Source organism: Scyliorhinus torazame, chromosome 8, assembly GCF_047496885.1.
Source record: "Scyliorhinus torazame isolate Kashiwa2021f chromosome 8, sScyTor2.1, whole genome shotgun sequence".
Classification (NCBI taxonomy): domain Eukaryota; kingdom Metazoa; phylum Chordata; class Chondrichthyes; order Carcharhiniformes; family Scyliorhinidae; genus Scyliorhinus; species Scyliorhinus torazame.
The window spans coordinates 250,675,832-250,699,314 of NC_092714.1; positions in this window are offsets into that span (position 1 = coordinate 250,675,832).

Below are 23,483 nucleotides of genomic sequence, written 5' to 3' on the forward strand. Positions count from 1 at the left end.
TAGAGGAACTGATGACTTTTATCAAGGAGGAATTCCATAAACAGAGGAAAGAAAGGCATGAGGATCATGCAAAGGCCATTGCAGAAGCTGTGGCACCCCTGAAGAGTACTTTGGAGTGGATGGAGAGGTGTTTGGAGGTGCAGGGGTCACAGATTTGGGAGATTGAAGGAGTGATCTTGGACCACAGCGATCGTGTGGTGGCTCTGGAGGTGGAGGTGGGGCTCCTAGGAGACCTTTGTAAAACACTGAGGGCAACGGTTGAGGAGCAGGAGAATACCTCGAGAAGACAGAACCTGCGAATAGTGGGCCTGCCTGAAGGAGTGGAAGGTGTGAGTGCCACGAGGTACGTCTCGAGGATGCTGGGGGGACTGGTGGCAGAAGGGGTGCTAGATAAGGCACCTGAAGTGGACCGAGCGCATAGGTCTCTGAGGCAAAAGCCTAGAGCTGGGGAGCCGCCACGGGCGGTGATCGTGTGACTCCATAGATTTATGGAGAAAGAGAAAATTCTACTGTGGGCCAGGGAGAAGTGTAGCTGCGACTGGGAGGGAAATAACGTCCGGATTTATCAGGGCATCGGAGCCGAGTTGGCAAAACGGCGGGCAGGTTTCAACAAGGCCAAGGCGGTGCTGTACCGGCGGCAGATCCGGTTTGGGTTGCTGTACCCGGCGAAATTATGAGTGACGTTCGGAGGCCGGGAGTAATAATTTTGAGACCCCAGAAGCTGTTGTAACCTTCATTAAGGAGCATAAACTGGGGGAGAACTGAGTGGACAATGCTTGGGAACCGGGGTGCTGGCACTATGTAATGGTCGGGAGCATGTTTGAAGTGGGTGCAGGGATTGAGGAATTTATGCTTTTTCTTGTGGGGTGGGCGGGTTCTGTTCAATGTTGAGATTGTAAGGAGTTGTAGGGGTGAAAGATTTATGTGGGGATGGATGTTCCCACCCACCTCCTGTTTTATGGGACCGTTTGTGTTCAATATCTGTTTGTTTGCTTTTGGAGACGGCTACCTGGAGTTCAGGAGAAGTCCTTGTTTGGGTGGGAGAGGGTAAGGCCAGCAGGAGGCCTTCTTCTTTAAGCTGAGGTGTGGGGGGTGAGAGGGAGGGGGAGGTCATTAGGATGTGCCTTTGGGCAGGGGCAGCCGCGCTAGCAGGTTATGCTGGTGAACGGAAGTGAGGTGGTGGGGGAGAAGGCCAAGAGGGGTGGCTGTGGGGAGGGGGGAAAGGGGCAGTGGGGGGGGGGGGAAGAAGGGGAAGGGGAAAAGTGGGGGGTGGGTTTCTGCGATACGACAGGAGGTGAGAGATGATGTGGTCAAGGGCGAAGAAAGGGGCCATCTGGGATGGGCTAGGTACAGAGTGGAATTAAAGGGGCAGAAGTTAAGTGGGAAAGATGACGGATGGTAGAGGGGATTGGAGACGCAAGCCTCCGGTAAGGTTGGTAACGTGGAACGTCCGGGGACTAAATGGGCCGGTTAAAAGGTCTCGGGTGTTCGTGCACCTCAGGAGCTTGAAAGCGGGGGTTGTCTTTTTGCAGGAGACACACCTCCGTGTGAAGGACCAGGTTAGGTTAAGGAAGGGGTGGGTCGGGCAAGTTTTTCACTCGGGGTTTGATTTGAAATCGAGGGGTGTGGCGATTTTAATGAGCAAAAAAATTGGATTTGTGTGTGCGAAGGAGGTGAGGGATCCAGGTGAGAGATATGTGATTGTGAGTGGGGTATTGGAAGGGGTACCGGTCGTGTTGGTAAATGTGTATGCCCCAAATTGGGATGATGTCGGTTTTATCAGGGGGTTGCTGGCAGCATTCCCAGATTTGTACACGTACCAGTTGATCATGGGAGGAGATTTTAACTGTGTCCTGCAGCCAAGGGTGGATAGATCGAACCCTAGGTCGATGGGTAGAGTATGAAAGGCAAGGGAGCTGTGGGGGGGGTTTATGGAGATGATGAGTATGGTGGATCCATGGCGCTTTCAGAACCCAGGGGAAAGGGAGTATTCCTTCTTTTCACACGTCTATAAGGTGTATTCGAGGGTTGATTACTTTCTAGTGAGTCGGGAGATTTTGGTTGGGTTGGAGGGGCAGAGTATGCAGGGATAATTATCTCGGATCATGCACCCCACTGGCTGGATATTTGGTTCAGTACAGGACGAGAGCAGAGGCCAGGGTGGAGGTTCGACTTGGGGTTGTTGGCGGATGGAGGTTTTTGTGATAAGGTGCGGTTGGCAATTAGGGATTATGTGGCGTTCAATCAGAATGGGGAGGTGTTGGCGGGCATTTTTTGGGAAGCACTGAAGGCAGTGGTCCGAGGAGAAAATATCTCATTTATGGTTTGTGCGAATAAGGAAAGGAGGGCGGAACATGACTGTCTAGTGAGCGAGATAGTGGAGGTGGACGGGGAATATTCGAGGGTGCCCACCGTGGAGGGATTGGCGAGGGGGAAAAAGTTGCAGGGACAATTTGACAGGCTGACAACGGGGAGGGTGGTAGAGCAACTGCGTAGGGCAAGAGGGGTGCAATACGAGTATGGGGAGAAGGCGAGCCGCATGCTGGTGCATCAGCTGCAGAGGCAGGCTGCGTCCAGGGAAATATTGAAGATCCGAACTGGGGCTGGGGATGTGGTGTCAGAGCCAGGGAAGATAAATGAGGCATTTAGAGAGTATTACCATGGACTTTATGAGGCAGACCCAGGAGAGGAGGGGGAGATGGGGTAGTTTCTGGATGAGCTGGAATTTCCCCAGGTGGAGGAAGCAAAGAGGGAGGCGTTGGAGGAGCCCTGGGGCTGAGGGAGGTGCTGGATGGTATCAGGGGTATGAAGTCGGGGAAGGACCCTAGGCCGGATGGGTACCCGGCAGAATTTTATAAGGAATTTGCAGCGGACCTGGCACCACATTTGTTGGGGGCGTTTAATGAAGAACTGGAGAAGGGGAGTTGCCAGAGACGATGAAGCAGGCATCTAAGCAGGACACTAATCCCCTAAAAAGGGAAGCAGCCGGTGGAATGTGGGTCGTATGGACCCATATGACCTTTGAACACGGATGTGAAAGTATTGGCTAAGTTGTTGGCAGTGAGGATGGAGGATTGTGTCCCGGGAGTGGTTGCAAAAGATCAAACAGGCTTCGTGAAGGGAAGGCAGCTCGCGAGTAATATAAGACGGCTGTTGAATGTGGTGATGAATCCGTCGAGAGCTCTGGTACCAGAGGTGGTAGTGTCCATGGACGTGGAGAAAGCATTTGATCGGGTGGAGTGGCGGTACTTGTTCAAAGGTTTAGGAAGGTTTGGATTTGGGACGAGATTTGTGGCATGGGTGCGGTTGCTGTATGTGGCGCCAAGAGCAAGGGTGAGGACGAATGACATGAGCTCACAAAGCTTTAACTTACACAGGGGTATGAGGCAGGGGAGCCGGCTGTTGCCACTGCTGTTTACACTAACCAAAGAGCCATTGGCGATCGCTCTCAGGGGGTCGGCAGAGTGACAGGGGATAATGAGGGGGCAGAGGGAGCATCAGGTGTCGCTCTATACCAATGACCTCTTGCTGTATGTTTCGGATCCGTTGGAGAGTTTGGGAAGGATTGTGGGCCTGTTGGGGAGGTTTGGAGGGTTATCGGGATACAAGCTGAATGTAGGGAAAAGCGAGGTATTCCCGGTGAATGAGCTGGCACAGCGGGCTAATTTAGGGGGGGGTGCCATTTACGGTAGCGAGGGATAGGTTTAGGTACTTGGGGATTCAGGTAGCGAGGGAATGGACGGGACTCCATAAGTGGAACTGAACGAAGCTGGTGGAGGAGACCAGGAAGGATCTTAAGGGGTGGGATACACTGCACTTAACGTTGGCGGGGAGGGTCCAAGTGGTGAAAATAAATATTCTGCCGAGGTTCTTGTTTATCTTTCAGGCTCTCCCAATCTTTATACCAAAGGCCTTTTTTCGACAAGTGGACACAATCACCTCTGACTTTGTATGGGCGGGGAAGGTGCCGAGGGTGGGGACGACCGTACTACAGCGGCAGAGGCAGCGGGGGGGGAGGGGAGGGGGGTTGGCATTGCCAAACCTGCTTCATTATTATTGGGAAGCGAATGTGGACAAGGTGCGGCGGTGGTGGAAAGGAGAAGGGGGAGAGTGGGTTAGAATGGAGGAAGAATCTTGTAAGGGGTCTAATTTGAGGGCTATGGTGTCGGCAGCATTGCCAGTGGCTCCGAGTAGGTATTCAGGGAGCCCAGTGGTGCAGTCCACGGTGAAGATATGGAATCATCTGAGGAGGCATTTTAGGGTGGAAGGGATGTCGGTGCTAACGCTGCTGTGCGAGAATCATGGGTTTGAGCCCGGGGGGGGGGTGGGGGGGGGGGGTGGATAATGTATACAGGCGGTGGCTGGAAGTGGGGCTGGTCAAGGTGAGGGATTTGTATTTGGAGGAAGGGTTTGCCAGTCTGGCGGAGCTAAGGGAGCGGGCAGAGCTGCCGAGGGGGAGTGAGTTCAGGTATCTACAGGTTAGGGACTTTGTACGAAAGGTCTGGAAGGGGTTCCCTAGATTGCCGGGGTACACCCTGCTGGAGCGACTGCTGCTTCCGGATGTCGAAGAGGAGGGAAGAATTGGGGATATATATAAGTGGCTGGGGGAGCAGGGAGGCGAGCGGGTGGTGAAGATCAAGGATAAATGGGAAGCGGAATGGGAATGGAGATCAATTGGGGAGTATGGAGTGAGGCACTGCGAAGGGTAAACGGGACCTCCTCTTGTGCAAGGATGAGCCTGATACAGTTTAAGGTGGTGCACAGGGTGCATATGACTCGGGCGAGAATGAGTGGGTTCTTTCAGGGGGTAGCAGATGAGTGTGAGAGGTGTGGGCGGGGGCCAGCAAATCATGCGCACATGTTTTGGGGTTGTGAAAAATTGGGAAGATTCTGGGCGGGAGTGTTCGCGGTCTTAGCCAGGATAGTGGAGGAGGGAGTGGACCCGGACCCTTTGGTGGTGATTTTTGGGGTTTCAGAGAAGCCGGAGCTCATGGAGAGGAGGAAGGCCGATGTCTTGGCCTTCGCCTCTCTGATTGCACGGCGGCGAATTTTGCTGGAGTGGCGGTCGGCATCACCACCAGGGGTAGCAGCATGGTTGGGTGACCTGTATGACTTCCTGCGGTTAGAGAAGATAAAGTATGAGTTAAGGGGCTCAGCTGGGGAGTTTAAGAAAAGGTGGGGATGTTTGTAACCGTGTTTGAGGAGCTGTTCGTCGCAGGGGTTGGAGGGGTGGGTGATGGGGAGGGGGGGGGGGGAGGGGCGGTGAAAAAGGAGAAAAATCTGTACAAACTGTATAGTTGATTGTTGGGAAGAATGTTTCCCGAGGTGTTTATTTGCTGTAACCTCCTTTGATACAAGTTTAAATAAAGTGCGTTTAACAAATGTTTTTTAAAAATAGCACAATGTCTAAACTGCAGTCTGCACTAATAGCACAATGGCACTGCAGTCTGCACAATAGCACAATATCAAAACTGCAGTCTGCGCTGATAGCACATTGTCACTACAGTCTGCACTGATAGCACAATGTCACTGCAGTTGCCCTGATAGCACAATGTCACTGCAGTCGGCACAACAACACAATGCCACTGCACTGATAGCACAATGTCTAGACTGCAGTCTGTAATGGTAGAACAATGTCTAAACTGCAGTCAGCAATACTCTATGTCTAGCCTGCAGTCTGCACCGATAGCACAATGCCTCAGCTGGCGGCGCTGCAGGCATTGCTCTGGAGAGCATTGCTGGCCCTTGGTGCTGAAGTGAACAGCTCCCACCTCTCGCTCCCAACTCTTTGCCAGGGCGCTGGCATGCCCTAGGCTGGCCACTTTTTTCTCACCCAGTTCTCGGACATTGCCGCCATTTTCCTGGCCTCTTTGATGTTTCTTCCTCTGGTGGCCATCCGCTGTGCTAACTTTTGTGTTGGATAAGGGTCTGCGGAGCCAGAATAGCTTTTCCTCTGAAACGTGTTCACTTCCGACTTTGCGGCGCGTAGGTCAATTCAGTAGCAGCCGTGAAACTCATCCAACGTGCGCTCTAAAACTTTCTCGAGATGTTAACAATCCTTGCTTCCTTTTGTCTCACCTTCATTTCCCATTTTCCTGTTTTCCCACGCCGTAAACGTGCATTACACATAGTAAACATGAATCTGCCAAACACTAAACCATGGAAACTAATTAGACGCACTAATTCTATTTCTCACTATAGAAAGACTCAACTAAGAATTTCCTGCAATAAAATTAGTGGGTAGCTTTGTGTCACTTACAATCTTCACAATAAAACCTTCAACTTTTATTTTAATTGGGGATAACTTTTTGAATTTTGTGATGGATGCAATAAATTGGTATATATATTGTAGTTTATATCTGTTGCAGTAATATTTTTAAAAGCCTGAGTTCGGGTGTATATATTTGTTGCAGTAATATTACTAAATAATCTGGGTTATGGTTTCCAGACACTGTGGCTGCAGAGGGTGCAAATGAGGAGTCGTAAAAATGAGATCACCATTAATTCCAACCAAATATATTGTTTGCCTACATAGGGCTAATGGAATTTTGTTGCGAAAAAGTTTACCTGCACTTTAGATAACTGAGGGGTTGCGATTAGCCTTAGTAAAATGTTCATAACCCAGTTAGTGGGATAGAGATGATGTAATTAATGGGAGGAGCCAGATCTCCAGCAGGCGGTTTAGCTTTAAGTTTTCACTAGGAGCTTGAAGCTGAGCAGGAGCTTTTGCCAGAGGCTGTCAGATTGAACAGTAGTCTTCAAAAGACAGCAAGACTTGCAGCTAGTGTTTGAAAGGGTAACTCTATCATCAAACAGTCTTTTCTAAGAAATCTTTATCCAGAGGACAAGTATCCCTGTGCTTTCTAACTATTTATAAGTGGCTTTTGACCTGTGATGAGCTTTGCTTAATTGGAGATAGAGAAAGTATCTGTTAGAAGTTAAAGTGTTCCTCATTAGGGGGGCAGCACAGTGGCACAGTGGTTTGCACTGCTGCCTCACGGCGCCGAGGTCCCAGGTTCGATCCCGGCTCTGGGTCACTGTACGCGTGGAGTTTGCACATTCTCCCTGTGTTTACATGGGTTTCGCCCCACAACCCAAAAATGTGCAGGGTAGGTGGATTGGTCACACTAAATTGTCCCTGAATTGGAAAAAAATAATTGGGTAACCTAAATTTATAGAAAAAAAAAATTTAAATTGTTCCTTTCTCCTGGAGTGAAGTTCCTCACAGTTTAATTTTCTTTTAAGTGTTAGGGGTTCATGTTTGGTATCCTAACAAATTTTGGGGCCTGCTCCGGGATCTTAACAGTTTCTTTTGGTTGTTAATAAAGCATACAGGAGTGTAGTATCAATCCGGTCAGTCCTTGGTAAAGACTTCAAAAAATGTGGCTAACATATAGCTGGTATTGTTACGATATTTAAATCTCTTTTCATGCCTTACAATTGCAAAACTAAGGGAGAACTAGAGGACCTGTTCCGAAGCTTTAATCAAACTGATCCTTAGAAAATGCACTGGACTAATATTGTCCTCTAATTATCTCAACCTTTCTATGAGATCATGTTTACTCTGATGGACAGGTCAATGTCTAGGAATTCTTGTTTTGGAAACTCCGCATTAAACAATCCTTCATCATGCAATGCATCAATTTGCCACATACTGAGCGTGATTCATCAAACCATTTCTAAGTGCAATTTTGGGTGAGTTTGGCGGGATGTTTCCCATTGGCTTTTGGGGTGAGATCCAGACCTGGATTCACCCACACTTAGTCATTTTTGGGGTCTTGGGGAGGTTCTCCCTGGTCTAGACCACACTTAGAAATGTTCTCAGCAATGGGGAGCTGAACCCGCTGGTGAGACCCGCTCCTCAGAGATCGGGAAGCCATTTTGTCTCTAACAGTAGTAACAATGTCTTAATTATATTCCTGTTTGTGACCATACTTATGTTTACTTGCTTTAGGTATTAACATCAGTCATAGCCATCGATAGTTAATTGTTATTATTCTAGTCTAGCTTAATGTACTCAAAAGCCTATCCAAGATGGCTATGTCCAGAATATATGCTATTGCTTAATATTTTCAAAGTTTCATCACACATTTTAAACCTTCAATATTCAGTTCATTAGAGCACTTAACAGCAAAGATGACCCAAGTAACTTTTTTCGTCTGACCTGATTTATAATGCATGTATTCTATTAAGGGTACCTTGACGTGTATTTAACAGGTAAACTCAGGAGGAATATACCGAGATAAGTCAGACTGAAGTGTATTCTAACTGATCTTTTAAGGGTTTGTCAAACTCAGCCAAGAACAGTCCCGAGATTCCATGCATTGCTCAATCTGCTCAGGCAGAATATTTTAGCAGAGTGGAGTACCTCCACTCGATAAGCATGTTGGATCTCAGATATATTGAACATTTGCACAGCACATGAATTAAACCTTTATACGGGAATGCAGGCACATTTCCATGAGGAAAATATGGCTGACCCCACAGGAGAGGGGAGGAGGGACAGAAACCCCCGTCAGGATAGTCACCTAGAGTGTGAGGGGTCTCAATGGCCCAGTAAAAGGATCCCAGGTTTTTGCCCACCATAAAAGCCTGAGGGTCGAGGTAGTCTTTCTCCAGGAGACGCACCTAAGAGCAAAGGACCAGACTAGGGTCAGAAAAAGCTATGTGGGACAGGCTCATCAGGCATGCTTCGACACAAGAGCGAGGGGGGGTGACGACAGTTTCAACAAAGGGTAGCCTTCACAGCACCGAACACAGTGACTGACCCAGTGGAACAATACATAATGGTGAGTGGGGTCCTAGAAGGAACTCTCTTTTATCTCCCATGTCCATAAGGCCTACTCTTGATAGATATCTTTGTGTTCGGAAAGTTGATGCTTCCAGGAATGGTATGGGTAGAATACACTGCAATAGTAATCTCGGACCATACACCAATATGTGGATGTGAGGTTGGAGACATTCCAGGCCTAGAATGCCATGAAGGCTGGACACATCCCTCCTCATTGACAAGTCATTTTGCAAAAAAATGCCACTAGCCATCAACAGATACGTTATCTGCAACCAAAATGGGAAGATCTCACCCTCCACATTTTGGGAGGCACTGAAGACAGCGATCAGGGGAGAAATAATAACATAGAGGGCTCATAGAAACAGGGGGGAAAGGGCAGCCAAGCAGTGGCTGATCGACTATAAACTGGAAGTGGATTGGTGATACTCTACAGCCCCGACCATAGAATTACAGGTGGAGAGGAAAATAATACAAATGGAATTCAACCTGCTCTCCACTGGGAAAGCAGTGAGCCAGCTTTGCCAGACACCGGGACAAGGCCAGCCACCTACTGACACACCAGATGAGGAAACAGATGGCCATACGAGAGATAGCGCATGTCGGGAATGCGAAGGGACGGGTGATCACGGCCACAGAGGAGATCAATGGAGCCTGCGTGGCCTTCTACCGAGGATTGTACACCTCCAAGCCCCCGGAGAGGGACTCGGTGATGAAGCAGTTCCTGGACGGGCTGGACTTCCCAGCTGTGGGGGAGGAAAAGGGACAGGGACTGGAAGTACTGCTGGCTCTGGAGGAGGTCATGGAATCCATTAATTCCATGCAGGCAGAGAAGGCATCAGGCGGGATGGGTTCCCAGTGGACCTCTACAAAATGTTTGGGGTAGCACTGGCCTTGCCCCTGCGGGAGATATTTAATGACTCACTGTCAAGGGGGGCCCTGCCACCCACGCTGGCACAGGCCTCGATCCGACTGACCTAAAGAAAGACAAAGACCTGGCAGAGTGTGGGGCACACAGACCCATCTCACTCCTGAACACTGGCACTAAAGTCCTGGTGAAGGTTCTGGCGAAGCAACAGGGGAGTTACTTGCTGAAAGTGATCAGGTTTGTCAAGGGCAGATAGCTGAGAGATATTTAATGACTCACTGTCAAGGGGGGCACTGAGCTTCCTGAAGTCGATGACCAGCTCTTTAGTTTTGCTGACATTGAGGGAGAGATTGTTATCATTACACCACTACACTAGGTTCTCTATCTCCCTCCTGTACTCTGACTCATCATTGTTCAAGGTCCAACCCACTACGATCATGTCATTAGCAAACTTGTAGATGGAGTTGGAGCCATATTTTGCCACGCAGTGATGTGTGTATAGGGAGTATAGTAGGGGCTAAGTACGCAACCTTGTGGGGCCCCAGTATTGAGGACTATCGTAGATGAGGTATTGTTGTTCATCCTTACTGATTGTGGTCTATGGGTCAGGAAGTTGAGAATCCAGTTGCAGCGGAAGGAGCCGAGTTCTAGGTTTTGGAGCTTTGATATGAGCTTGGCTGGGATGATGGTGTTGAAGGAGGAGCTGTAGTCAAAGAATAGGAGTCTGATGTAGGAATCCTTGTTGTCAAGATGCTCCAGGGATGAGTGTTGGGCCAAGGAGATGGAGTCTGCTGGGGACCGGTTGTGGCGGTACGTGAATTGCAGTGGATCAAGGCATTCTGGGAGTATGGAGTTGATGTATCTCATGACCAACCTCTTGAAGCACTTCATAATGATCAATGTCAAGGCCACCGGATGGTAGTTGTTGCGGCACGTTGCCTGGTTATTCGTTGGCACCGGTATAATGATGGTCTTCTTGAAACAGGTGAGCACCAAGGCAATGAATAGGGAGAGGTTGAAGATGTCTGTGAACACATCCACCAGCTGGTCTGCGCAGGGTCTGCATGCACGAGCAGGGACCCCATCAGGACCTGTCACTTTCCGAGGGTTCACTTTCAAGAAGCCCGATTTTGTTTGTTTGTTACAAACAAAACTTTTCAATAAAAATACTTTAAAAAAATGATTGTCCACCTAAGAAACTCCGTGTCACTGGTCACAGGTTCGGTGGGACCTTGCATAACTGATGAGCCCAATCCTAGAGCCGCTCCACGGCCTACATTTGGCAAATGTTGAGATGGGGTCGGTCCTTGGACTTTAGAATGCTGGTATTCCTTTCTCAGGCTCCTTTTCTAGGCCTCCTCTTCTGTCGGCTGTTCTTGAAGAATTGTGATGATGTCCACTCCACTGGGAAGCTTGTTCCTGATCAGGTGAAGGATGGTGGCGATGAGGATGGAGAAAAGGTAGGGGTGATGACACATCCCTGTTTGGCTCGAGCCTTGACCCCCTATGGTTGATATCAGGTGTAGGGACAGGGACAAAGCCCTGAAAAGTGGTGTCAAGCTTGGAACCCCACCTGATCCCGCCCATTTCCGACATTGACCTTGGCAAGTTTGGAGGTGAGCGGGAAGCCCCGTGCAGCAGATGGAAAGTTATTAAAATATTCAAATAGGTAATCAATTTTCACCTTAACTCCGTATTCTGGTTTTAACAGTCAGAGCACAGTTTCCTCGAGCTCTCTACATTTCTCCAGGGTCCAGGAGGCAAGAGCACAGCGGGGAGTAACTCTTTAATGAAATTGATATGCTGCAAAGACTTCAAAGGCTGAAATTGCTACACATGCAGCCAGCCACAGTGAAAGGCCTCTGATTGCACAATTAACTCTGACAGCTTGAATGACTACACTGAGCCAGTTTAAACGTTTTGGAGTTACTTTTGAATGCTTTGGAGTATTGCTCATCTTCAGCACAACTTTCCTGTTGTCAGACTTCCTGTAGCTTGGGGCAGCTTATGCAGCTCCATCTTAGGTCTGCTGCCTACTCTTCTGCCACATGCCCCTTCACAGGGGAAAGGGGATGGACACGGCGATCCAGCTCCAAGAAGGTGAGCCCCTCAACACAGCAGAGGAGGAGCTCTTGACGTGTGTGAGCACCAGTGTTTCAGGCAGACCAAGCAGACCAGGCTTTCACAGCAGCTCCAGCCTCCTGGAAGAGGGCCTGTTTGCCAGAGGGTCAGGTGGGCATGCATCACCAGTGGCCATTGAGGCAACTTTCGCTGGTGGGCCACCGCTGCCTCCTCCCCCTGGTTTTATAAGTGTTGGAAATGACATGTGTTGAGAGGCAGGAATGATAACACATGGAAAAGGTGATGTGAGGCTTAGGTGTGAGCTGGCACGTAGATGAGGGTGACAGTTGAGCTATACAGATGGGGATGTGGGGTGACTGGAGAGAGCGGAATGAATGGAACTGCAGGGTGTGTAGATCAGGGGCTGTTTAGCACAGGGCTAAATCGCTGGCTTTGAAAGCAGACCAAGGCAGGCCAGCAGCATGGTTCAATTCCCGTAACAGCCTCCCCGAACAGGCGCCAGAATGTGGCGACTAGGGGCTTTTCACAGTAACTTCATTTGAAGCCTACTTGTGACAATAAGCAATTTTCATTTCATTTTTCAAAGGAACATTGTGTCAGAGAATGCTGAGAAAGACAGTGTATTCCTGAGGTCATTGATCATCAGTGTCTCCAGGTTAAATGGACCACATCCCTGTTTCTTACCTCCTCAGCCACTTCCCAATCCCTGTATGTTTTGGTAGGCTGGCCTCCTGATACCATCCTTGGGAAACACAGGCTATAATTTCCTTGGAGTGGCAATCATTGTTGGGTAGCCACTCTGCGCCCAAATACTTACGTATAATTTTTTCCGATGCTGTCTCGCCCAACCTTGCAACTCAGGCTTTTGTTTTTTTGCTAAAAATGTACATTATTCATAAAATATCTGAAGAAGACATTACAAAACATTTCAAATTGTCATAACAGTAAAGTGCAATGATATTCATATTTTCTCACGAGATCAGGATGTGCCCTGAGGTGCTTCAATACAGTCACATACGGCTTGGACTAAGCACAGAGTCTGAAGGGGTTTTACCCGGTTACCAGCCCCTCGGTGCGCACTGACTGAAAGGCCTTACATAATGACCGTTTCCCATTGCCACCTTGTCGGCGGCTTCCTCTAGCTTGAATGCGCCCCTCAGCACGTAGTCCAGGACTTTGGAATGTGCCAATCCGCATCACTTGACCGAGGACAATTCTTTGTACTGGATGATCAAAATGTTTCAGGCAGACCAAAGAGAGACTTTCACTGAGCTGATGATCCTCCAGCAGCAGTTGATGTTTGTCACGATGTGCATCCCTAGGAACAGCCCGTAGAGCACAGAGTCCTGAGTCACAGAGCTGCTAGGGATGAGCCTCGGCAAATACCACAACATCTCTCTCCAGACCATCTTTGCAAAGGCACATTCCACATGGAGGTGTGCAACAGTCTCTTCCCCGCCGTCCCCTTAGCCACTACAAGGGCAGTGTGCGGAGTCACAGAGACGTCGGACATGCATGAAGGATCTGACGAGGAGTTCCCTTCTCACCACCAGCTAAGCTAGGTCTTGATACTTGTTTGATCGTTCTGGCCATAAAGCATTCTGTCATTGCGACTCAGGCTGGGCAAGATCCAGGCAGTGCAGTGCAGCGCATCCCTTCAGTCCAGGGACAAAGCCCAGCTCTGCCGAATTGAATGAGAACACACTCTTTTTTTACAGTCGTAGCTGCCTTAAACCAGGCAAGCTAAAGGTCCATTGAAATTTAAAATTCATTGACAGACCAGGGAGAAGATAAGTGTTGAAGTTAAGTGGATAGGATTTGTGGGGGAGGGGAAGGGGAACCGGAGTTCGGGTTGGCTCAGGATTTGGGGGATGGGAGGGTGGGGTGGGGGTCAGGCCTCAGGCAGGTATGGGGGTGAGAGTTAGGCTCCGGGTTTCCTGTGTGAGTGGGAAGAATCCCATGGCAAAGACATGCAGGTTAGGTGGATTGGCCATGCTAAATTGCCCTTAGTGTTCAAAAAGGTTGGGTGGGGTTACAGGGTTATGGGGAGGGTGGGGGTGTGGGCTTGGGTAGGGTGCTCTTTCCAAGGGCTAGTGCAGACTCAATGGGCCGAATGGCCTCCTTCTGCACTGTAAATTCTATGAAATTCTATGACGGGCTGGGGATTACCTTGTGAGGTGGTTATCTGGGGATTGGGAGTCTCCCCTATAATGAGGGAATGTCCCATGTGGGGGATAGTCAGAGGCGTAAGGGGACTCCCCTGGTGGGATCGGGGTGTGGGAGAATCCCTCGTGGTTGGGGAGGGGGGGTCAAATGTGGGGAATTCCGTGAGGACAGTCCTGTGTGTGGACTCCCGTGTGGTGGTGGGTGGGGGTGGGGGTGGAGGGAATCCCGGGGGGGGGGGGGGGGGGGCGGTGGAAAGGGTTCGGTCTGGGTCTATACAATAGTTACCCGGAAGTTCGAATAGGTTTTAATGCTTCTATGGTTTTCTGCATTACTGGTGTAACATAGAACCATTGGAAATATGTGATTTAAAAAGCATTTTTGGATGGTTCCCAGTGCAGGGAAATTGTGTAGATGAGGTTTGTACTTCTGGGCAATTGCTGTGCAAACCCTCACTTGAGAACCTCCAAAGGGCATTCCCCAGCACATCTCTGGGGTCCTCCCCCAATGCAACACCGGGCACTGGTCAGCTCGGAAGTTATGACCCATCATTTTTGTCCCTCAGAACCCACAACAGGACTTTCAGATAAAAGTGCGAGACTTGGGGGACAGCCTTTTCCTTCCTTAAATTCAATGGACCATCCCACCACAGCACCACCGCCCTCCATTGCCACACTTCCTGACTGCTTGGGAAAGCTGGAAGTGGAATGCAAATTCCATGGCTGAGTTACACAGTGATATCAAAGGTCAAAGGCCATTCTAGCAGCAATCTGGCTCCTGCCATTTCAACAAGGATGATCAGTTGAGAATTCTGCTGCGACTTGGAGCTATGGTGCTTGAGGGTTCCATTATCCCACACTTCTGTTGAGAATGCAATCTCTGGGAATTTTAAATCCTGTGGCAGTCACAATTGTCTTAATCATCACCGTCCTCTGGTTGTTGACCATTACATCATTAGTTACAGTTCTTCCTTCCCTTGTACATATTGTGCTGCATAAGTGTCCAATTAATAGTAAGATTTTGTTCAAAATAGGAGGGAAGTATACTCATAAACTACTGTTGACAGTGCTGCAAGCTGTATTATCAGTGATATACCTTGCCACACCCATTCATAGAATCATAGAATCCCTACAGTGCAGCAGCAGGCCATTTGGCCCATCGAGTCTACACTGACCCTCTGAGATAGGACCCAACCGAGGTCCACTCCCCCACCCCATCCCTATAACCCCCATCTAGCCTTTGGACACTAAGGGACAATTTAGAATGGCCAATGCACCTCGCCCGCACATCTTTGGATGTTAATATTTGGTGTTAATATTTTTAACTGTTGAACAATACTTTTATAAAAGCTAGATTTTAGTCTATGTCTTCAGTTTCACTTTGTTCTGTTAGAGCTCAAGGCCATGGTTATAGTGTTTTGCATCAATGCACGTATTTGCCAATGATTCCTTCATGAACTCCCCTGACCATTTACTTAGGTCTCTATGAGTTATTTAACAACTTAAAAATTGTGCGTTTTGCTGACTATCCTGATGATTATTATTAAAAAATGCCATTTGAAAGGAGTTTTTGATATTCAAATTCAGTAAAGCAACATGACGTTCAGTTGATAGCTACTGCTTATTAATCCTCGTGATGAACATTTGGTTTTAGGTCAATGCTGAGGGTGGAGACTCAAACAATTTGTGCATGAGCCTCGCTAGATCTCTTGGGAACACAGCTGCAAACTTTTGTTCCTTTCAATTTATCTTAAGTTTCTGCTCACCAATAACAGATCACTGATTAGTGAAAACAATCTGTCACTAATGGCAGTTCACAAACTTGTTCAGCCCCTCACCTTCTCAACTCTAATGGAAAGCTCTAATTTCTCAATTCTCTGTTCATAATCGTGAACACGCAGATACTTCCACTTTATATGAAACCAAAGAACATGACATTTATGCTGCAAAAGAAACCCAACGTTTTCTTTAATTCCAAGGTGCTTCATAAGACTATTCCCTAACAAATCGTGACGCCAAGCAACATAAGACAATATAAAGACAGATGATCAATAGTTTGGTCAAAGAGTTAGATTCTAACAAGCGTCTAAAACGAGGGCGAAAAGAACAGAGGCCGAGAGGCTGAGGGAGGAATTCCAGACCCTGGGGCCGAGTGAGTTCAAGGCATGGCCACAAATGTGGAATGGTTAAAATCTGGACGCGCAAGAGGCTAGAATTGGATGGGCAGAGATATCTTGGTGCAGCATGGTGGCACAGTGGTTAGCACTGCTCCCTCACAGAGCCAGGGACTCGAGTTGGAGCCTGGCCTTGGGTGACTGAGTACATTCTCGACGTGTCTGTGTGAGTTTCCTCCATTCAATAAGGACACACGGGGAGTTCACACCAAGTAAAATAAGAAGCTGCGTTTTATTTATACAATCTATATATAAACTGCCCGGTAACTCCCTTTTGGGTTCCTCTCTCTAGGCCGGAGCGATGAGGAGGAGAAGGAGGAGCAGGCAGAGGATGTTGGAGTCTCTTCAGCTCCGGCAAGTCATCATGAAGATGATGCGCTAGATCTTTCGGTATATATCACGCTGGTGAACATCGCCTGTGACAGCAACGTTGCGGCAGACGATCATAAGGAGGCAGCTTAACTACGGAGTCGTAGTCCAAGACCTCAGAGGGCTGCGTCTCCATTTCAGAGTCGGAAGACACAACATCGACCGTGTCGGCATTGAGAGAGACTGGAGGTGTCACAGGAGGCTGGTTTGGCAATGGAGACGTAGGATCCAGGGCAGGCTTCTTTCGAGGCACGTCATGAGGGTGCAACCTCCAAAAGTGAATATGATCCAGGTGCCATCTCATGCGTTGCCCCCGGACTTGAACTTGGTAAGAGACTGGTCCATTTAACATACGACAATCAGAGAGCCAGAGAATACCATCATTGAAGTTGTGAACGAGCACTGCGAAGTGCCGAGAAGGTTGACGTCGAACTGGGCAATGCCCTTGCAAATCTTGGTTGGGGTGCATCTTTGCGCCGATGTCCCGTAGAATCAAACTCAGTCGTGTACGAAGACTACGATCCGTTAACATCTCAGCGGGGAAAAACCCAGTTACTGCGTGGACCAACGTCTTGATATCTCTCCTGCATCTTCATTTTGGACACTCCGGGATATCCGTTGTGAAGGGCCTGCCACACGACAGTCTGTCCCTTCGCCGGGACAACAACCCTTCTGCCCCATAGGAGGATACCTCCTCCATGGTCAGCTCCAACAATTTGGAGGAGGAAGCCTTCAACTCCCCTGGTAGCTGTCGCTGCTGCCCACCATATAGCACCAGGTGTCGCACCTTGGCAAGTACAGGGTCAGTTTGCATCCAGTCACGAACATAGGAGGCTGTGATGGGCAAGGACTCCATAAAATTCAGGACAGCAATCACTTTGTCTGTTCATTGATTCGATCTGCAGGGGAAGATGGCTCAACGCATCAGCATGCACAATCTGGGTCCCTGGGCGGTACTCTAAAGAGTATTTGTAAGCAACCAAAAGTAAAGCGCAGCACTGGATCCTCACAGACGCTATTGGCAATATTGCCTTGTCTTCACAGAAGAAGCCTAGCAATGACTTGTGATCAGTGACAATAAACAAAATGGTGGCCATAGATATACTGATGAAGTCATTTTACAGCGAATACGACCGCCAGGCCTTATTTTTTGATCTGGGCATACTTTCTCTCAGCTGCAGCCAATGTCCGGGAGGCAAAAGTAACCGGATAGCCACGGCCGTCGCTCATCCAATGGGACAGATCTGCCCCAATGCCATACAGTAGAGTACCGCATGTGACGTACAATGGTTTTGAAGAGTCAAAATGTGTCAACACCCCTGAAGAGGACAAGCGCAGTTTCACCTTTTTAAACGCTTCATTCTGGCTTGGCCCTAAGCCCAAGGCTGGTGCTTCTTCACGAGAAAGCGGAGGGGGGCTAGGATGGTAGACAAACTTGGAATAAATCGGCAATGGTAATTTACGAGTCCAAGAAAAGAGCAAAGTTCTGTGGCATCTCACGGAGCGGGGGCCATTTTGATTGCCCATATTTTCTTGGCGACCGGGTGTGGGCTGTCTCAGCCCGCCTGATATCTCAGATGTACCACTTCCTTCACATGAAACACGCACTTTGTGCGGCGCAGGCGGCCCCATATTCGGAAAACTGCTTCAACATCGCCTCGACGTTCTGCAAATGTTCTTGGTCTGTGGCACCCGTGACTAATACATCGTCTAAGTCAACCACAACACAAGGCAAACCATGAAGGATGTTCTCAATGACACGCTGGAATACTGCAGACGCCGAGGATACTCCAAACGGGAATAATATGCCTTGTGCATATCAATCATGATGTACTTCCAGGAGGATTTATCGAGATCCAGCAGTAGATAAGCGTTGCTCATGTCCAATTTTGTGAATGTACAGCCAACTACCAATGTAGTGTACAGATCCTCGATGTGTGGTAAAGGATAACGGTCTAATCTTGAAGACATGTTCACTGTCAATTTATAGTCTCTGCAGAGGCAGACTGTCTTTCCCGGCTACATGACGGGGAGCACCAGCGGCGCCCAATCAGCTAAGCGCGCAAGTCGAATGATGCTCAAGCTTTCTAAATGCTGAAATTCGTTCTCAGCCGTCTCCACTGTGGCATAGGGAACCAGGTGGGCACAAAAATATTGGGGCTGGGCTTCTGGGTCCATCTGGATTTTGGCCGTGGCCCCTTCAATGATACCCAAACTAGGCTGGAAAGCCTTCAGGAATTTGCCCAGCACTGTACACAGACCGCCAGATCCCACTTGGAGGATATGTTGCCAGTCCAACTGCTGCTGGTATAGCCAATCGCGCATCGAGGATCTGTAGGCAATATTGGCCGGTAGCTGTACATTCATGAACAGGCTAGGGCTCTTTTCTTGCACGACAATGAGGGAAAGGTGCACTAATTGGCAGCCATAAACTGCTGAAGTGAGGGTGGATCCAAAGATAATTAGTCGTTCCCCTGTATAAGTGACAAACAAACCATTGTGTCAGCCAGAGACACAGTATACACATCTCGTTTCATAAGGTCAATAGTGCTCTGCGCCACTACAGAAATGGTCGCTCCCGTTTCCAGCTCCATTTGGAGCATATGACCATTCACCTGTATCGGAACATGAATAGGGGCCACACGGGGTGTTGCCAAACAATCCAACTGCATCTCAGCCTCAACCTCGGCATCTTCTGGGTCATCCAGATGTAAAGCCCGTCCCTGGGGCTGATGCCTACCTCCTCCGGGGCACCTGGAGATCTGGCCTTTCTGCCGCCTGTGGGTACGCCTAGACCGGCATCCACATGTCGCACGCGGTTCAGAATCGCCTACAGCCAAGTCTGGGGATGCCACATGTCCCGGCGGCTGGCTTTTCGCCCAGAGGCCAGAGTCGCAGTGCCGTTCAGTCCAGGCCGTGGGATCCACGTGAGGAGCGACACCCCAACACGTTCACCTCCATTCCTTGTGCCTCTTTGTTATGCGTTTAGCTGCTGTTGTATAAAGAGTGAAAGGTTCTGCTCCTTTTCCACAAACACCTTTAATTTACTTCAACAGACTCTGCACAAAGCTCTAACATCACATCACCTGACACAAAGGCCACCTGAAGCCCCTTTACATATCAGTGTCAATTACTGGATACTTAACATAAATGAGACAACTAATTGGAATGTCTCTTAACCCATTACTTAACAGTCTCCCCTTCCTTAGAGAAAATAAATAATTAGGTGAAAACAAAATGACAAGAAACTCAAAAACAAACACACAATTTCCTACCTTCTTTTTTTTCATTTTTGGAAAAAAAACAGTCACAGAAACAGGCACCCTTCATTAACAATGTCCAAAAGTTTCTGTGAGCTAGCCCCTTTTTTTGTAAAACAGTCTGACAATTGATAGCTACTGTCAACCCATTTAGTTTTTGCTATTTCCCCTGTCCAACATCTGCTTCAAACTTGCGATGTCTATCCTTCACCTTTTTTCATTGACACTTTTCGTAGAGTGCACATTTTCCCACAGGGATTTATTGTCAATGTGACATTCAATAGGTATATTACCCAAATCCCCTAATCCCAATATTTCTGTCAATATCTGAGATATATAAAAGGCCATATCCACCGCCTCTACAAGGCTTAACTTCTCAACAGCCAAAGTACTTTTGACCACTCTCCTTATTTTCTTTGTTTCCCACACAAGAGGGCAACATTTACCATTGTTCCCCAAAAGAAAAATTATAAAACCTCCTGCGCTTGAAACCCCATCACATAAATTTGCATAGGTCGCATCACTATAAACTATGAGTTTCAAGTGCCTAAAGTCACCTAAAACGAGAACCTCAAAACACACTCCTGCATTTTTAGTTTGACAAATGCTTTATTTGCTCTTATTATGTCTTTCACTTTGGGATCATTCATTTTTGTACTCAACTCTAAGACATCAAAACTCACGTCCGGTCTAGTCTGTCTACCTAACCAATTCAGTTGCCCAATTAAACATCGCAGTTGCTCTTTTTCCATCTTTGAAACCATTGCGTCTTTTTGTGAAACCCGGCCACGGCTAATTGCTATTGGGCTGATGCTTTGCAAATAAGATTGCTGACGTAAAGTTGCCCCTAACTTAGTCTGTCCGATTTCCAGTCCAATATATTTAAATGCACCAGAAGCCTGACTTCCAACCCTGAATTCTTTCCTCAAACCAGAGATTACGATAGTTTCGAAATCACTAGGCCCACCCCACAAAAAATCATCGACATGCATCATAAAGATACCAGAAAGATTTCCTTTATAGTGCCAGTAAAACATTGCCGGATCTGCTTCCAACTGGTATCAGCCTAACTTTAACAAAACTTACCTTACTGAAAAATACCAGACTCCAGACGCATCATTTCATCTATTTACACATTTGTTCAACTTCCAGAGTACCCCTTCTGTGTTAGCTGCCTCTTTAGGATGATGGAGAAAAATGTCTCTCTGGGACTAATGCCCCTGCAAGAAGGCAGCTTTTATATTTATAGATTTGCATTCCCATGCTTTTGTGGCTAATAGAGCCAAGATGATCTTTATAATAACCTTTCCTGCCATAGGTGAATCTACCCTTTAATCCTGATCTTCTAAGTTTTCTTCAAATCCCCTCACCACAAGTCTGGCCTTTGCCTTATAAGTTCCATCTGGAAGAACCTTTTCCATGCAAATCCATCTGTGTACTTCCGTGTATACCCCAAATTCACTCGAAATATGCAGTTCTTGCTGTTTGGCATCTTTGATAACTTTTTCATCTAACTTATTGGAAGCCACCAAAATCTCACGTGCATGTGGGCTTCTACTCCTATTAGTATTTGTAGTCTGAGACTTCCGGTTGTGGTGATGCAGAGCTAACCCGCACGATTCGGCAGCTCCCGCGATCACGGACTTTTGGGCTCTCTAGAGGAGCCCCAATGGGAATTTTTTGAAGACGTTCTGTGTGGGAAGGGAAGAGTGAGGTCCCCCTTCACCATTTATGGACCGGACTAGAAGCGAAACGGCCAAAAAAGCGGCGTTGGAGCAACGGGAGAAGCGAGGGAAGAAAAACAAAATGGCGGCGGACGGGGATAAAGTGGAATGCGGGTCGGAGCTGTAAGAGTTCATCAAGCGCTGTTTCCAGGAGCTGCGGAAAGAGATGCTGGTGCCTATGCTGTCGGCGATTGAAGGACTAGGGATGACCCAGAAGGCCCACGAGGTAAAGATCCAGGAGGTGCAGAAAAAAGTCAATGAGAACGAGGATGAGATCTTGGGCCTGGCGGTGAGGGTGGAGGAGCACGAGGCGCTGCACAAGAGGTGGGCGGGAAGATTCAAAGACCTGGAGAACAGGTCGAGGAGAAAGAATGTTCGGATCCTGGGTCTCCCTGAAGGAGTGGAGGGGGCCGATGCCGGGGCATATGCGAGCACGATGCTCGAGTCGATGATGGGCGCGGAGGCCCCTTCGAGGCCTTTGGAGCTGGATGGGCACACCGGGTGCTGGCGAGGAGGCCCAAGGCTACCGCGCCACCAAGGGCGATTGTGGTGAGGTTTCACCGTTTCACGGACAGAGAGAGGGTCTTGAAATGGGCCAAGAAAGAGCGGAGCAGCAGCTGGGAGAATGCGGAGATCCGAATATACCCGGACTGGAGCACGGAGGTTGCAAAGAGGAGAGCGGGTTTCAACCGGGCCAAGGCGGTGCTGCACCAGAAAGGAGTGAGATTCGGAATGCTGCAGCCAGAGCGATTGAGGGTCACATACAAGGATCAACACCACTATTTTGAAATGCCTGAGGAGGCGTGGACCTTTATTCAAACTGAAAAGTTGGACTCAAACTGAGGGTTTGTGAGGGTGGGGGGATGTTTGATGTTTGTTGTACATAGGGTCTTCATCACACGTAGGAAATGTTCCACGGGCTGGGGGAGGGATGGGGATGGGGAAAGGGACCGGGTGAGAAGACCGTACGAGACGGTGGGCGCTGGTGCTGGAGGGAGAGGAGGCTCGGGGATGGGGGAAATGAGACAAGGCCGCGATAGGAGCTGCGCCAGAGGGGGCGGGGCAGGCTTAGGAAAGCGCTGTTTTTTTCCCACGCTAGGGAAGAAAGGAGGGGGGGGAAATGGAGGAGCGCACACTGATTGGGAGATTCCCACACGGCGGGGGAAGCCAGGTTCAGCAGGTGTCAGCTGACTTACGGGAGTGTTATGGGGGGAGCAAAAAAGCTAGACACGGATCTAGCGGGGAGGGGGGGGAGGGGGGGAAAGAAGAGTTGCTGCTGCACTGGCCGAAGGGGAATGGGACACAGAAGAGGTGGTCGGGGCGGGGGTCTCCCGGCTGGGGGACTGGAGGGTGAGGGCAGCGCGGGCACGGGACTGGCCTAGAAAAGGAGATGGCTAGTCGGTGGGGTTGGGGGGGGTGGGGGGTTGGGGAGGTGGGGGGGGGGGGGGGGGTGGGGGGGAGGTGGGGGGGGAGGTGGGGGGGGGGTGCCCTCCAATCCGGCTGATAACGTGGAATGTGAGGGGCCTGAATGGGCCGGTAAAGAGGGCCCAAGTGTTCGCGCACTTAAAGGGACTGAAGGCAGATGTGGTCATGCTCCAGGAGACACAGTTGAAGGTGGCGGATCAGGTCAGGTTAAGAAAGGGATGGGTAGGACAGGTATTCCATTCGGGGCTGGACGCGAAGAACAGAGGGGTGGCAATATTGGTGGGGAAGCAGGTGTCGTTTGAGGCCAAGAATATCGAAGTGGACAATGGAGGTCGATACGTGATGGTGAGCGGTAAGTTGCAGGGGACGTGGGTGGTATTGGTAAATGTATACGCCCCGAACTGGGATGATGCCGGCCGGATTCATGAAGCGCATGTTGGGGCGCATTCCGGACCTGGAGGTAGGAAGCTTGATAATGGGTGGGGATTTTAATACGGTGTTGGACCCAGCACTGGATCGCTCCAGATCCAGGACCGGAAAGAGGCCGGCGATGGCCAAGGTGCTTAGGGGGTTTATGGATCAGATGGAGGGAGTGGACCAGTGGAGGTTTGCCAGGCCAGGGAATTTTCTT